Source organism: Macaca thibetana, chromosome 5 (assembly GCF_024542745.1).
Source record: "Macaca thibetana thibetana isolate TM-01 chromosome 5, ASM2454274v1, whole genome shotgun sequence".
Taxonomy (NCBI): Eukaryota; Metazoa; Chordata; class Mammalia; order Primates; family Cercopithecidae; genus Macaca; species Macaca thibetana.
In genome coordinates this window covers 178,469,239-178,483,226 of record NC_065582.1, presented here as the reverse complement: position 1 = coordinate 178,483,226, position 13,988 = coordinate 178,469,239, and the positions used below count along the sequence as shown (strand labels likewise).

Genomic DNA, 13,988 nt, shown 5'->3' with positions numbered 1-13,988 from the left:
GATTTTGGCAATCTGATGGGTGAGACATTGTATATTCAGGCAATTAAAAAACCGTATTGAGGTATAATTAATATATAATAAATTGCACATAGTTAAGATATACACTTTGGTGTGCTTTGAAATGTGGTATAGCTGTGAAACCATCACCACAATCAAGACAATGAACATCTCCATCCTCCACAAAAATTTCTTGTGGCCCTTGGTAATTCCTCCCTCTAGGGCATCCCCTTGCCCACGCCCAGGCCACAGCTTACCTGCTCTATCACTGTAGATTCATTTGCATTTTAAAGCATTTTATATAAATGGAACCAAACAGCATATACTCTGACTTCTTTCACTGAACATAATTATTTTCAGTTTCGTCCACGTGTTGCATGCATCAATGTTCATTATTTTAATTGCAGAGCAGTGTGGATGTACCATAAATTATTTACACGTTCACCTGTTGATGGAAATCTGGGTCGGTCTAGGTTGTAGTCATTACAAATAAAGCTGCTGTGAACATTTGTGTATGTCTTTGTGTGAGCATGTGCTTTCATTGCTCTTGGATATATATCTGTGTGGAATGGCTAGAACATATGACAGGTGTATATTAAGCATTGTAAGAATCTGTCAAACAGCTTTCAATAGTGCTTGCACCATTTTACAGTCCACTAGCCATGTAGGAGAGTTCCGGTTCCTCCACATTCTCACAAACCTTGAGGGTGGTCAGTCTTTTAAATTTTACTTATGCTAATAGTCAAGCAGTGATTTCTTGTTGCAGTTTTAATTTGGATTTCATGTGTTTGTCTGCCAACCATTTGTCTTCTTTGGTGGAGTGTCTGGTTAGATCTTTTGGGTTGTTTATTATTTTTGAGTTTTGAGAGTTCATGATGTATTCCAGATACAAAGTCTTTGTCAAATGTATGGATTGGGAATATTTTCTCCAATTCTGCGGTTTGTCTTTTCGTTCTTTCAATGGTATCTTTTGAAGAGCAGAAGTTATTAATTTTGATAAAGTCCCATTTGTCAACTTTTTCTTTCATGGATTTTGCTTTGGCGTTTATCTAAGACATATTTGTTCAACCCAAGGTCACATTTTAAAGTGTGGGTTTTTTTGTAGTACATGGTGCAAGCTATGGATCAAAGTTTATTTCTCTTTTCTTGCGCATGCAATTGTACAACATCATTTTTTGGAAAGACTATTTTTTCCACTGAATTGAATTCCACCTTTGTTGAAAATCAGCCATATACATATGAGTGAGTGTATTTCTACATCTGTCTTCTGTTTAGTTGATCTATTTGTTTGACACCAATAGCACCATTTCCTGATTACTGTAGCTTTATGATAAGTCTTAAATCAGGTTGTGTTAGGTATATATATATTTTTTTCTTTTGCAAAGTAAGTTGTTCTGGCTGTTATAGGTCCATTGCATTTCCATGCAGATTTTAGAATTACGTGTCAATTCTGACCAAAACATCCTGCTGTGATTTTGATTCAGATTGTGTTGAATCTATAGATCAGTTTAGGGAGAATTTACATCTTAATAGATATTGTGTCTTCCAATCCACAAATACAGTATATCTCTTCATTTACTTAAGTGTTTAAAAAACTTTTCCTTCAGCAATGTTTTGTAGGTTTCAGTGTACTTTTGTCAGATTCATCCATAAGTATTAAGTATTGGAATACTATTATTAATCATACTGCCTTTTAAAATTCCAGTTTCTGTTTTTTATTACTAAAGTATAGAAATTCAATTGATTTTTGTTGGTTTAGTTGAATCTTTCAAGCTTTCTAATCTCACTGATTAGCTTTAGTGGCTTTTTTGTGGATTCTATCAGGTTTCCTATTTAGACAACCATGGTGTTGTTGAATAAAGACAGTTTTTAATTTTCCTTTCCAATCTGGATGCTTTTTATTTCTTTTTCTTGCCTTATTTACTGGCTAGAACTTCTAGGACAATGTTTAATGAGTTGGCGAGAGCAGATATAACCCACTAGTTTCTGATTTGCTTGTTCACCATTGAGTGTGATATTAGCTGTGGGTTTTTCGTGGATAACCTTTACTGGATGGAAGAGTTTCCCTTCATTCCTACTCTGACAATGATTTTAATCAGAAATGGACATTGGTTTTTGTCAAATGCTTTTTCCCCATTGAGATGGCCATATATTCTACTTTTTAAAAATCATTTTATAGAGTAAATTACAATGATTGATTTTTTAAAAAACATTAAATCAACTTTACCTTCTTGGGATAAACTCAGCTTGGTCATGATATACTATTCTTTTTTGCAATCTATTGTTAGTTTCTATTTGCTAAAATTTTGTTAAGAACTTGCATCTAAGTTCATGAGGAATAGTGATCTTTGGTTTTCTCTTCTTGTAATGTCTTTGTCTGGTTTTGGAATCAGGCTATCGCTGGCCTCATAAAATGAGTTGGAAAGTGTATTCTCACTTCACTTTTATGGAAGAGTGTGAGAAGAATTAGTATTATTTCTTCCTTAAATATTTGTTCAAATTCCCCCCTTGAACTTTGGTGCCTGGCATTTTCTCTATTGGAAGATTTTAAACTAAAAGTTAAATTTGTTTGAGTATACAGTATCTGTTTCTTCTTGAATAACAGTTGGTAATGTATGTACTTCAAGGAATTTATTCATTTCATCTAAGTGGTCGAATTTATTGGCATAAAGCTGTTCGTAATATTTTATTATTTTAATTTCTGTGGAATCTATAGTAATACCAGTTTTTTTATTCCTGATATTGATAAGCTATGTCCTCCCTCCCTCCCTGCTTTCATTCCTTCTTTTCTTTCCTTTTTTTTTTCTTGAAGGGGAATCTGAAGTCATGGACTTGAGGTTTCTTTTCTAAATAGGATTTGGTGCCATAAATTTCTCTCTAGTAAATATGTTAGTGACACCCACAAATTTCAATAATGTCGGTTCTGGACTGAGTTCAACTGATTTATTTTCTTCTCTATTTTGCATCACATTTCCTGCTTCTTTACTTGCCCAGTATTCCTTGATTGAATGCCAATCATTTTAACTTGTTGGGTGCTGAATTTTGTATTCTTGCACCTTTTGTTGGGCTTTGTTCCGGTATGCGGTTAAGAATTTGGAAATACTTTGATCCTTTTGAGTTTAACTTTTATAATTTATTAAGATTTTTAGTCTATGGCTAATGATTCCTCACTATTGAGACAAGATTGTTCTGAGTCCTCTACCAAATGACCCCTGCCTTCCAAAGTCTTCAAGTCTGGCTGGTGGGAAACAGCGCTATTTCCCATCTGTTGTGAGCACTGAATATTGCTCCCTGGAATCCTTTTGGGTGATTCTCTCCCTGGCCTCAAGTACTTTTCTCAACGCATGTACTGATGTCACTCTACTAAATAGTTGAGGATAGCCCCCTGCAGATTCCAGTGTTCTGGCTCTCCATAGCTCTCCTCTCTCCAGATTCCAGTGTTCTGGCTCTCCATAGCTCTCCTCTCTCCAGATTCCAGTGTTCTGGCTCTCCATAGCTCTCCTCTCTCCAGATTCCAGTGTTCTGGCTCTCCATAGCTCTCCTCTCTCCAGATTCCAGTGTTCTGGCTCTCCATAGCTCTCCTCTCTCCAGATTCCAGTGTTCTGGCTCTCCATAGCTCTCCTCTCTCCAGATTCCAGTGTTCTGGCTCTCCATAGCTCTCCTCTCTCCAGATTCCAGTGTTCTGGCTCTCCATAGCTCTCCTCTCTCCAGATTCCAGTGTTCTGGCTCTCCATAGCTCTCCTCTCTCCAGATTCCAGTGTTCTGGCTCTCCATAGCTCTCCTCTCTCCAGATTCCAGTGTTCTGGCTCTCCATAGCTCTCCTCTCTCCAGATTCCAGTGTTCTGGCTCTCCATAGCTCTCCTCTCTCCAGATTCCAGTGTTCTGGCTCTCCATAGCTCTCCTCTCTCCAAAACTCTGCCCTGCAATCTCTTGAGCTCCCCTGGGCTCTGCCTGGGTTCCCTTGCCTGCAGCAGTGTCTGGAAAGTCTCCCAAGGCAGAAATCGGGGCAACTCTAGGCTCACCTCATCTCTCTCCTGCCTTTCAGGGTCACTGTCCTTTGTTGTCTAACGTCCAACATCTTGAAAACTATTGTTTTGCACCTTTTGTCCATTTAAAAATATTTTCCAAGTGGTAAGATAAATCTGATCCTTATTACTATGTGTTTGTTGACAATCTTAGACTAGTTTTAATTTACCTTTCTCAGATGACAAGGTTATCATCTTCTCATACAATTAATATGCTTTTTCTTTTTCTGTGAATTGTCTATTCACTTCTTAGCTTATTTTTCTCCAGGGTTTTTCTTTCTCCTGAGGCTTTGGGAAACGCTACAGAGATTTGTATGTTAGGAATAATAACTCTTTTTTAATGTATTATGATTTAAATTAAAAATATTTCTCCAGTGTAATGTTTGTCATTTTAATTTTTGTGTTTTTTGTCATGCAAATGTTTTTAAATTTTTATGTAAAAATATTTTCCCTTATTGCTTCTAAATTATTAAATATATTTCTTACAAAACAAAAGACATAAATAATGTCTTCCACCTAATGTGGAAACCGAGTAATAGGTGGAAACCAAGTAATACAAATAAGCTCTTTAAACTTCTCCTGAGTGAGGGGCACTAGGTTCTGATATAATAGGTAGATTGTCAATACCCACATTTTTTAGAGAATAATATCTTAGAAATATATTTGCATTGTATATTTGCATGGGTCTATGTTTAAAATTGGTGCTAAAGCTGGATATGGTGAACCTTGCTTGTTGTATTCAATTGTTCTTTCTTTTAAAGTGCTGGTTGTAGTGAAAGGGTCCATGGGAAAAAATTCCAAGCACAGGAACCCAAGCAGACAGGCCTGTAGGTAGAGATGGGCAGAGGCTAAACAGGGAAGCATAGCAAGGGAAAGGAGGTGCTGTTACTTGCTGAGCATCTGCTATGTGCCAGGCACTGTGTAAGAGACAGATGTAGAAGAGAAAGGCTGCAGTGGGTATGAACATCTTTGGGGCTACTTTGTTTTTGGAATATCCGGCCTATATTTGGAAAATATCCCTCCTTATGATTTCGCTCTGGACTGAATGACTCTGTCCTCCTCCCCCAAAATGTATATGTTAAAGCCCTAGCTCCTAATGTGATGGTATTTTGAGGTAGGGCTTTGGGAGGTAATTAGGTTTAGATGAGGTTATGAGGGTGGGGCCCCCATGGTGGGATTAGTGCCCGTAAAGAAAGACGAAGAGCAGGAGATTCTCTCTCTCTCTCTCTCTCTCTCTCTCTCTCAATCTCTCTCTCTCTGCATGCACACGCCAAGGACCATGCTGCACCCTGATCTTGGCCTTGCAGTCTCCAGAACTGTGTGAAATAACTGTCTGTTGTCTCAGCCACCCAGTCTATAATAATTTGTTATAGCAGTCCGAGCTGACTGAGACCATACATGCCTCCCTAAAGCAGAAGCTCACTTTCTCAGTTTCCCTCGACATTCAGGACAGGTAGGTGAGTTGGGCCTCATGAATCAGATGCACTCACATAAAACCTTGATTTGGAAGAGAAAAATAATTGGATGAGGCACGCACATTGACAAATCCACTTTCTGGTATCGATTACAGCGAGGTTACTTTCAGAGAGGGCAGCAGGGCAGAGGTTCTGGGGTCCAGCCTCCCAGTCGGCACTGGGAGCTGAGATGTCTGTGCTCACTGGAAATGGCAATGGGCGGTCCTCACTGCAGGTGACCAGCCAGGGGATTTGAACATTCATCCTGGATATGGTATTCTTTGAGAAGTCTGGGTGGGGGGTCCTTAATGTCTTTAAACTGGTATTGAGGGAACCTCTGCCTGTTGCCCGTCACTTAAGGCTCACCAGGAAGCTGACGTATTTGAAACTTGCAGCTTCTTCACAGCCGACAAAAAGAAAAGGGAGATAAATTTTTTAAAATTCTCCTCTTTTCCCTAGAAAACAGAGATGAGAGAAAACCCTTGTGTTATGGCCATTAACCATTTCCTTTGTTCATTCAAATAGGAATCTAGCTTTTTTTCTTTTTTTTTTTTTGCACCAGACGCTATGCTAAGTGCCAGACCACTGTGAACTGCAGAGGAAAAACCAGGATGTCAGAACTCTTCCACCGGTGGGGATATTAGAGGCCACAAAGCCTCCATCACTCAACGCAATTGCATCTAAAAAATAATTTTCTGCGGACCACATGGAGGTGAGATGTTTGAGGTTTCTGAACAGGAAGTCCAAACATGTTAATGTGATACATTAGCAGGGTCTGATTATTTTCCCCTAACAAGGTCACAGGAAATTTGTTAGCCCTGCATCAGAATCCTCTGGAAGAAAAATCCTCAGAGGTCACATTAACCCTTTAGTTCCCACTGCTGTGATGAAGTTTCTATCGGGCAGTGCTTTACCTTTTGATGGTCATGGAAACATCCCAGACTCTCACCTTTATATGATGCCTCCATTTTCATCTATCCATCCATCCATCCATCCATCCATCCATCCATCCATCCATCCACTCACTCACTCAACCAATAGTTGCTGGAGCATCTGCTGTGGGCACTGCTGCAGAATCGGGGATGTGGCAGTGAACAGGACCCACAAATTCCCACCCTTCAATGAGTTAACATTCTCATGTCATTCTCTCACAGCTTCATGCAGCAACTCTCTAAAATCAGTGTCATTTTTCAAACAAAAAAGCGAGGTGCCGATCATGCAGCCTGTAAGCCCTTTCCCAGTCTTTTCTCCACAGAGCAGCCAGGCTGATCTTTTTTAAAAATGTAAATCACTCCCTGCTTAAAATCTTCTAGTGCCACCTCATTGCCCTGAAGAATAAAATCCAAATTCCTTACCAGAGCCTATAAGACCGTGAAGGATATGCCTCCTGGCTCCCGCTGTGACCTCATCTACCCCTTGCTCATCACAGTTCTGCCACATTTGTCTTCTCTTTGCTCTCCCAGGACTCTGAGCGGAGTCCTGCCTCAGGACCTTTGCACCATCTATTTCCAAACACTTTGCTCTCTGTGTATTTCCTTGGCTGATTTCTACCATTCAGGTTTCAGCTCAAATATCACCTCCTCCAGTAGGCCTTTGGGACTTGTCCCCTTACCTGAATTAGCACACACCCACCCCTCTTTCCCCCATGCCCTGTTTTATTTCTCACATGACTGTGGCAGTGAGCTTTCTTAGCAGCAATATGGACTCCAGCAGACGAACTCTGGCAGATACAGGGGTGGTGCAGGGGAACAAGCTCTCGTTCACAGCTAGATGTACTGGCTTGCTCTTCTGCCCCTTACTGGCTGCAAGGCATGAGGCAAGCATCTTAATCTCTCTAGTCCTTGGAACATGGAAACCAGACCATGTCTTTCCTCTGCTCAAAGCCTTTTAAGGGCTTCCCATCCCGGGCAGAGAAAAAGTCAGGTTCCTTTCTTTGCCCTGTAAAGCCATCCAACTGGACCCATTCCTTGCCTGACCTCTTCTCCCACTCCATCCCCCACTGGCTCTGCTCCAGCCACTTCTGCCCTTGCTGTTCCTTGAGCAGCCAGGAACGTGGCTGCCTCCAGGCCTTTGCACTTGGTGCTTTCTCTCTCTGGAATGCTCTTCCTCCAACACCCATGTGGCTTTCAAGTTTTCATTCAAGCATTACCATCTCAGCGAGACCTTCACTAGTTGCCCTATTGAAAATTGCAACCCCACCTCCTCCCCAACCCCTGTCCCTTTCCCTCATTGATTTCTCCCCTTAGCACTCATCAGCCTGTCACGTACTGTCATTTGCTTATTTGCTGGTTTATTGTCTGTCTCCCTCCACCACAATGATGGCTCCATGAGAAACGATTTCTGTTTTGTCAGTGATAATGTTCTAGCATCTAGAATGCAGGCACAGGGTGGGCAGATCGGCTGAATGAATGAGTGGACAAGGTTTGGTTCCTTTATTCCTCTTCCTTGCAGTGGATAGTCAGAGTCTCTTCCTGATATCAGGGTACTGAGTATGGAGTGAGACTCAGGCATTAGATTCCAGCATGCTGCCTGCCGGTGCTGGCCATCTCTGGTCCCATCCCTGCTCAGCTCTTACGCTTGGCTTCCTACCCAAGACAAGCAGCCCCGGAAACAGATTCAGTCAGTGCTCTTCACCTTGAACATCTGAGGGCTGTGCTTGACGAAGTCTTAAAGCCAGTAAGTATCAGCAGCTAAGCTCTCTCTGCTAGATGGTTAGTGCAGAGGCCACACTTAGGCAGCTGCTGGGGAGAGGACAAGGACAGTCAGCTTTAGAAGGAAGGACACAACTGACCTCTGCTTGCTGGCAGACGGGGTGGGCTGCAGAGCTGATGAAAACAGAGGCTCCAAGTCCTGTGTGTAAGAACATGCGGGCTCAGTTACACTGCAAGGGCCTGAGTCCTGGGTCTTTTATATCTGTGTGATATTGGGTGTGCTGGTTAATTTTATGAGTCAACTTGGCTGAGTCATAGTGCCCAGAGATATGGTCAAACATGATTCTAGGTGCTTCTGTGAGGGTGTTTTTGGATGAGATTGACATCTAAGTAGGTGGACTGGAGTAGAGCAAGTTGCCCTCCGTAATGTGGATGGGCCTCGTCCAGTCAGTTGAAAGCCTGAACTCCCCTGAGAAAAGACTGACCTCCCCTGAGCAAGTGGAATTTTCTGCCCACAGATGGCCTTTAGGCTGGAGCTGTAGCCTCAGCTCTCCTCTGGGTCTCCAGCCTTCCTGCCTATCCTGTAAATTTTGGACTTCCCAGCCTCCTTAAAGTAAATCTCTATCAACATACCGGTGGCCCTCTGTATCCATGGTTCCACATCTGTGGATTCAACCAACTGCAGATCAAAAATTTAGTTAGGCCCGTGAAAGTTGTGTACAGATTTTTCCTTGTCATGATTCCCCAGACAATACATTTAACAACTACTTATATAGCATTTACATTGTATAATGTATTATAGGTAAACTACAGATGACTTAAAGCAGTGGTCCTCAACCTTTTTGGCACCAGGGACCAGTTGCATGGAAGACAATTTTTCCATGAACTGGCAGGAGGGGGTGGTTTTAGGATGATTCAAACCATTATATTTATTGTGCACTTTATTTCTATTATGATTACATTGTAATGTATAATGAAATAATTATACATCTCACCATAATGTAGCATCGGTGGGAGCTCCAAGCTTGTTTTCCTGCAACTAGATGGTCCCATTTGGAGGTGATGGGAGACAGTGACAGATTATCAGGCATTAGAATTTCAAAAGCAGCATGCAACCTAGATCCCTCACATGTGCAGTCCACAATAGGGTTTGTGCTCCTAACATAATCTAATGCCACCACTGATCTGACAGGAGGCAGAGTTCAGACAGTAATGCAAGTAAGTGATGGAGAGTGGCTGTCAATACAGATAAAGCTTCACACACTCACCCAGCACTCACCTCACTCACCTCCTATTGTATGGCCCGGTTCCTAACAGGCCATAGGCCAGATAGGTTTGTGGCCCAGGGGTTGAGGACCCCTGACTTAAAGTACATAGGAGGATGTGCTGTAGGTTACAGGCAAATACCACACCATTTTATTGTATCTGTGAGGGGTCCTGGAACCAATCTCCTGAAACCAAGGGAGGACCATATATACACATTCTATTGGTTCTGTTTCCCTGGAGCACCCTGAGTAATACAAGAGAAGTCTTTTCATGCCTCAGTGAACCTGGGACTCAGTTTGCTTGTCACTGGTGATACCTCCAGAGCCAGCTGATGTGAGTCCCCACTCCCTCATTGGCTCCTGGCCTTGGGCACATAAGTGAACCCCTGCGTGCTCCAGGCTCCTCTGCAAAGTTGGGAGGGTAGTAACAGTGCCACCCTCAGAGCGTTACTGTGAGAATTAAATCCTTTAGTGCCCATGAGTGCTGAAGGCTAGAGATGCACTGGTCTTTACTATCAGGACATAAGGATTGAGAAAATCCATGAAACTGCTCAGCATGTTAGTAGCTTGCTAGGTGAGTGCAGCTCACACCAAGTTCTCGGCACCTGTTAGATGGTACTATTAACACAATATTTATTTGTAAATTACTGAAATCTTATTCACCAGATAAGTATGAATTGAACCCAGACCTACAAAAAGCCTAAAATACTTGGGAAACAATAATTTACCTTAGGAGGTAGTCAGCTGTCTGGTAACCTCAATCAGCTGAAATTTGCTGGCAAATTCAGGAATTGAAAAATCCTAGAGATTCTAGGTCAGAGGGTACAAACTTGCAGTCATGTAGGATGAATAAGTCTAACCTAATGCACAGTAGGAGGACTGTAGTTCATAATATTGTGTTGTATGCTGAACGTTTGCTAAGAGACTGGATTTTATGTGTTCTTACCACACACACACACACACACACACACACACACACAGTAACTATGTGAGGAGATTGAGATGTTAATTTGCTTGACTGTAGTTGTTATTTCACCATGTGTATCAGAACATCATGCTGTACACATGAAATAGATACAATAATTAATAAACAACTATCCTAGAGAGATGAGGGGTAAGTATCATACGAAGCCACACACTCGATTCTGTGGGAAGGTTCATGGGATCCTCCTTAGGCCCCATGCCTGCTGGCACAATGTCTGTTGTAAAAGGAAGCATTGGAGAGTGGCCTACCTTGAAACCCCTTGGGATTTTATGCTCAATTTTGGAAGCCTGGCATCCATCCCAGTGCCCCTACAGGTAAGGACTTATGCTTTTATTGAATTGCATGTAATGACAAGAAGTTAATACCAACTGATGGACCTTAGAAACTAAAGAACTGGCCAGGCATGGTGGCTCACACCTGTAATCCCAACACTTTGGGAGGCCGAGGCGGGCTGATCACCTGAGGTCGGGAGTTCGAGACCAGCCTGGTCAACATGGCAAAACCCCATCTCTACTAAAAGTAAAAAAGTTAGCCAGACGTGGTGGTGGGCACCTGTAATCCCAGCTACTCAGGAGGCTGAGGCAGGAGAATTGCTTGAACCAAGAGGTGGAGTTTGCAGTGAGCCAAGATCACGCCACTGCACTTCAGCCTGGGTGACAATAGCGAGACTCTGCCTCAAAAAAAAAAAAAAAAAAAAAAAGAAAAAAAAAAAAACGCAAAAAACAAAACAAAACAACGTAAGGAACTGAATCAGTTCTTCCCATTTCTGTACCATCAAGGGCATTCATTCATGCATCATATATAAGTTCTGGAACACAAATTTCCAGTTGATATTTTTTAATTCAAAAACAAAAGATGACATAAAAACTCAGCCACATGGGAACATTCCTGAGTATTAAGCTCCCAATGTATTTCACCTTACAAGCATTTATTGAGCTCCTACTATGTGTCTAGAACCACATTAAGTGAGAGGATGTTTAAGATATGTTCTTAGTCTGAAGGAGGTCACAGTCTAGCCAGGTTCACATATTTCCCAATATTTATTGGCATGTGAGTAAATAACAAACTGCTATAAAACTTCATAGGTGGGTGAGACCACTGTGGGTTATAGAAATAAGGAAAGGATTCTTTGGGGAGGTAAGAAATGAATTGAATTATATCATGAAGACTTTGTTGGTGTCTTGGAGGTAACTATAGCACCTCTTTCTTCACCTCCTAATTTTGAACCAATTAAGACACAGGAGCGAGACAGATGGCGATGAAAATATCACGCTAAAAGGCTGCATTGACCCATGTACCTGAGGTGGGTAGCCACATGGGTTTCCTCCTACTTTCCCCCCTGAATGAGGTAGACTCATTCTGCCAGTCATATGTACCACTGACCAGCATAGGTTTCTGAAAGGAATGGCTGAGAGGAGCATGCCCCATTCAGCGAGGAGGCAAAGAGAGGCTACAGATGGCTCTCAGAATCTCTCCCGGAGAGTGGAATGGAAATTCTTGGCCTCTGTGGAAACATGAGGGGTAAGCTATACATATATCCTTGTATGACTAGTAAGTTATGCCTAAATTAAATTTGGTTTGGAAGTGTGTAACAAAAGCAGTGATTCTGGATGGGTATATTAACAACATCATCAACAACAACATCAACATTAATAACATCAACAACATTATCACATCAACAATAGCAGCACAGCAGTAGTACCAACAGCAGCAACAATAATAATAGAATAACATCTCAGCAACAAGAATAAAAATAGCAACAATAGTACTGTCAACCACATCAGCAAGAACATTAACAGTAAAATGCCAACAGCATCATCACAACATCCACAGTAGCAGTGTCGACAGCATCATCACAACACCCATAGTAATGTCAATGGCATCATAACAACACCCACAGTAACAATGCCAACAGCATCACAACATCTACAGAAACATCATCACTAGAGCATCACCAGAGCATCATCACTACTTGCACAGTAACAACATCAATAGCAACATAACAGTATCCAGAGAAACAATATCAACAGCGTCATCACAACGCCCACAGTAAGTGTCAACAGCATCATCACAACACCCATAGTAACAACATTAGCATTATCACAACATCCACAGTAACAGTGTCAACACCACCATCACAGCATCCACAGTAATAGTGTTAACAGCATGATCACAACATCCATAGTAACAGTGTTAACAACATCATCACAACATCCACAGTAACAGCCTCAACAGCACCGTTACAACATCCACAGTAAAGCATCAACAGCATCATCACAACATCCACAGTAACAGTGGCAACAGCACCATTACAACATCCATAGTACAGCATCAACAACATCATTACAACACCCACAGTAACAATGCCAACAGCATCATCACAACGTCTACAGAAACAGTGTCTAGAGCATCATCACTACTTCCATAGTAACATCAACAGCAAATCCAGAGAAACAACATCAACAGCATCATCACAACACCCACAGTAATAGTGTCAACAGCATCATCACAATACCCATAGTAACAACATTAACATCATCACAACATCCACAGTAACAGTGTCAACAGCACCATCACAACATCCACAGTAAAGCATCAACAGCATCATCACAACATCCACAGTCGTGGTGTCAACAGCATCATCACAACACCCACAGTAACAATGCCAACAGCATCATCACAACATCTACAGAAACAGTGTCTAGAGCATCATCACTACTTCCATAGTAACAACATCAACAGCAACATAACAGTATCCAGAGAAACATCATCAACACCATCATCACAACACCCACAGTAACAGTATCAACAGTATCATCACAACATCCACAGTAACAGTGTCAATAGCATCACCACAACATCCACAGTAACACTGTCAACAGCATCACTGCAACATCCACAGTGACAATGTCAACAGCATCATCACAGCAACAGTAGCAGCACATCAGCAGCAACAGCTGCCACAAAATGGCAACAACAGTGGTATTAACAATAATAAGAACAGTAGTGAAAACATTGTCATCAGCAACAGCAAAAACAGCAGCAACATAATCCGCAGCAACAGCAGCAAAAATAGCAACAGCAGTAGCAGCAGCAGCAGTAACAATAACAAAAACAGCAGCAACACCATCAATAGCAATAACAAAGCTAGGTAGTATTTATAGAGTGCTTATCTCACACCAACCTCCAGGCTAAGTACTGAACATGCATGATCTCATTTAACCCTCACAGGATTTATCTTAAACAGTGGAATAGAGAGAGACTAGATAAAATTATGCCCATGAGATAGGTGTAATCCAGTAAAAAAGGACTCAGTTGTTGAGCTGGGTAGGTCTGGGTTCTAATCCATATTCTTTTGTTATCTAAGCAACCTCAGGCAAGCTCTTTAACTTTCCTGCATTTCAATTTGTAATTTCCAAATGGGGAAAAAAACTGCACCCTGGATTTGTCATGAGGACTCAGTGAGGTCGTGGGGTGAGGTACTGGCACGTTCCCATGGGGTCACCTGGGTGGGAAGGCATCTTGTCAAATCAGACTCAAGAGGAACCACTGGGAGGATGAGGTTGTGGCTCTGCCCACCCCCTCTCTTCTCCAGTATTCTTTGTCTTTTC

At 41.8% G+C, this 13,988-nt stretch overlaps 1 protein-coding gene across 1 annotated transcript in view; it reads left to right on the top strand.

Annotated features, from left to right (window-relative positions):
- Nucleotides 1-13,988, top strand: part of EVC2 (EvC ciliary complex subunit 2) — a 184,737-nt gene that overhangs the window by 168,586 nt on the left and 2,163 nt on the right. Inside the window, exon 27 of the transcript XR_007725944.1 lies at nt 6,039-6,188. The gene's annotated coding sequence lies outside the window, so the exon portion shown is untranslated. The remainder of the gene's footprint in view (nt 1-6,038; nt 6,189-13,988) is intronic.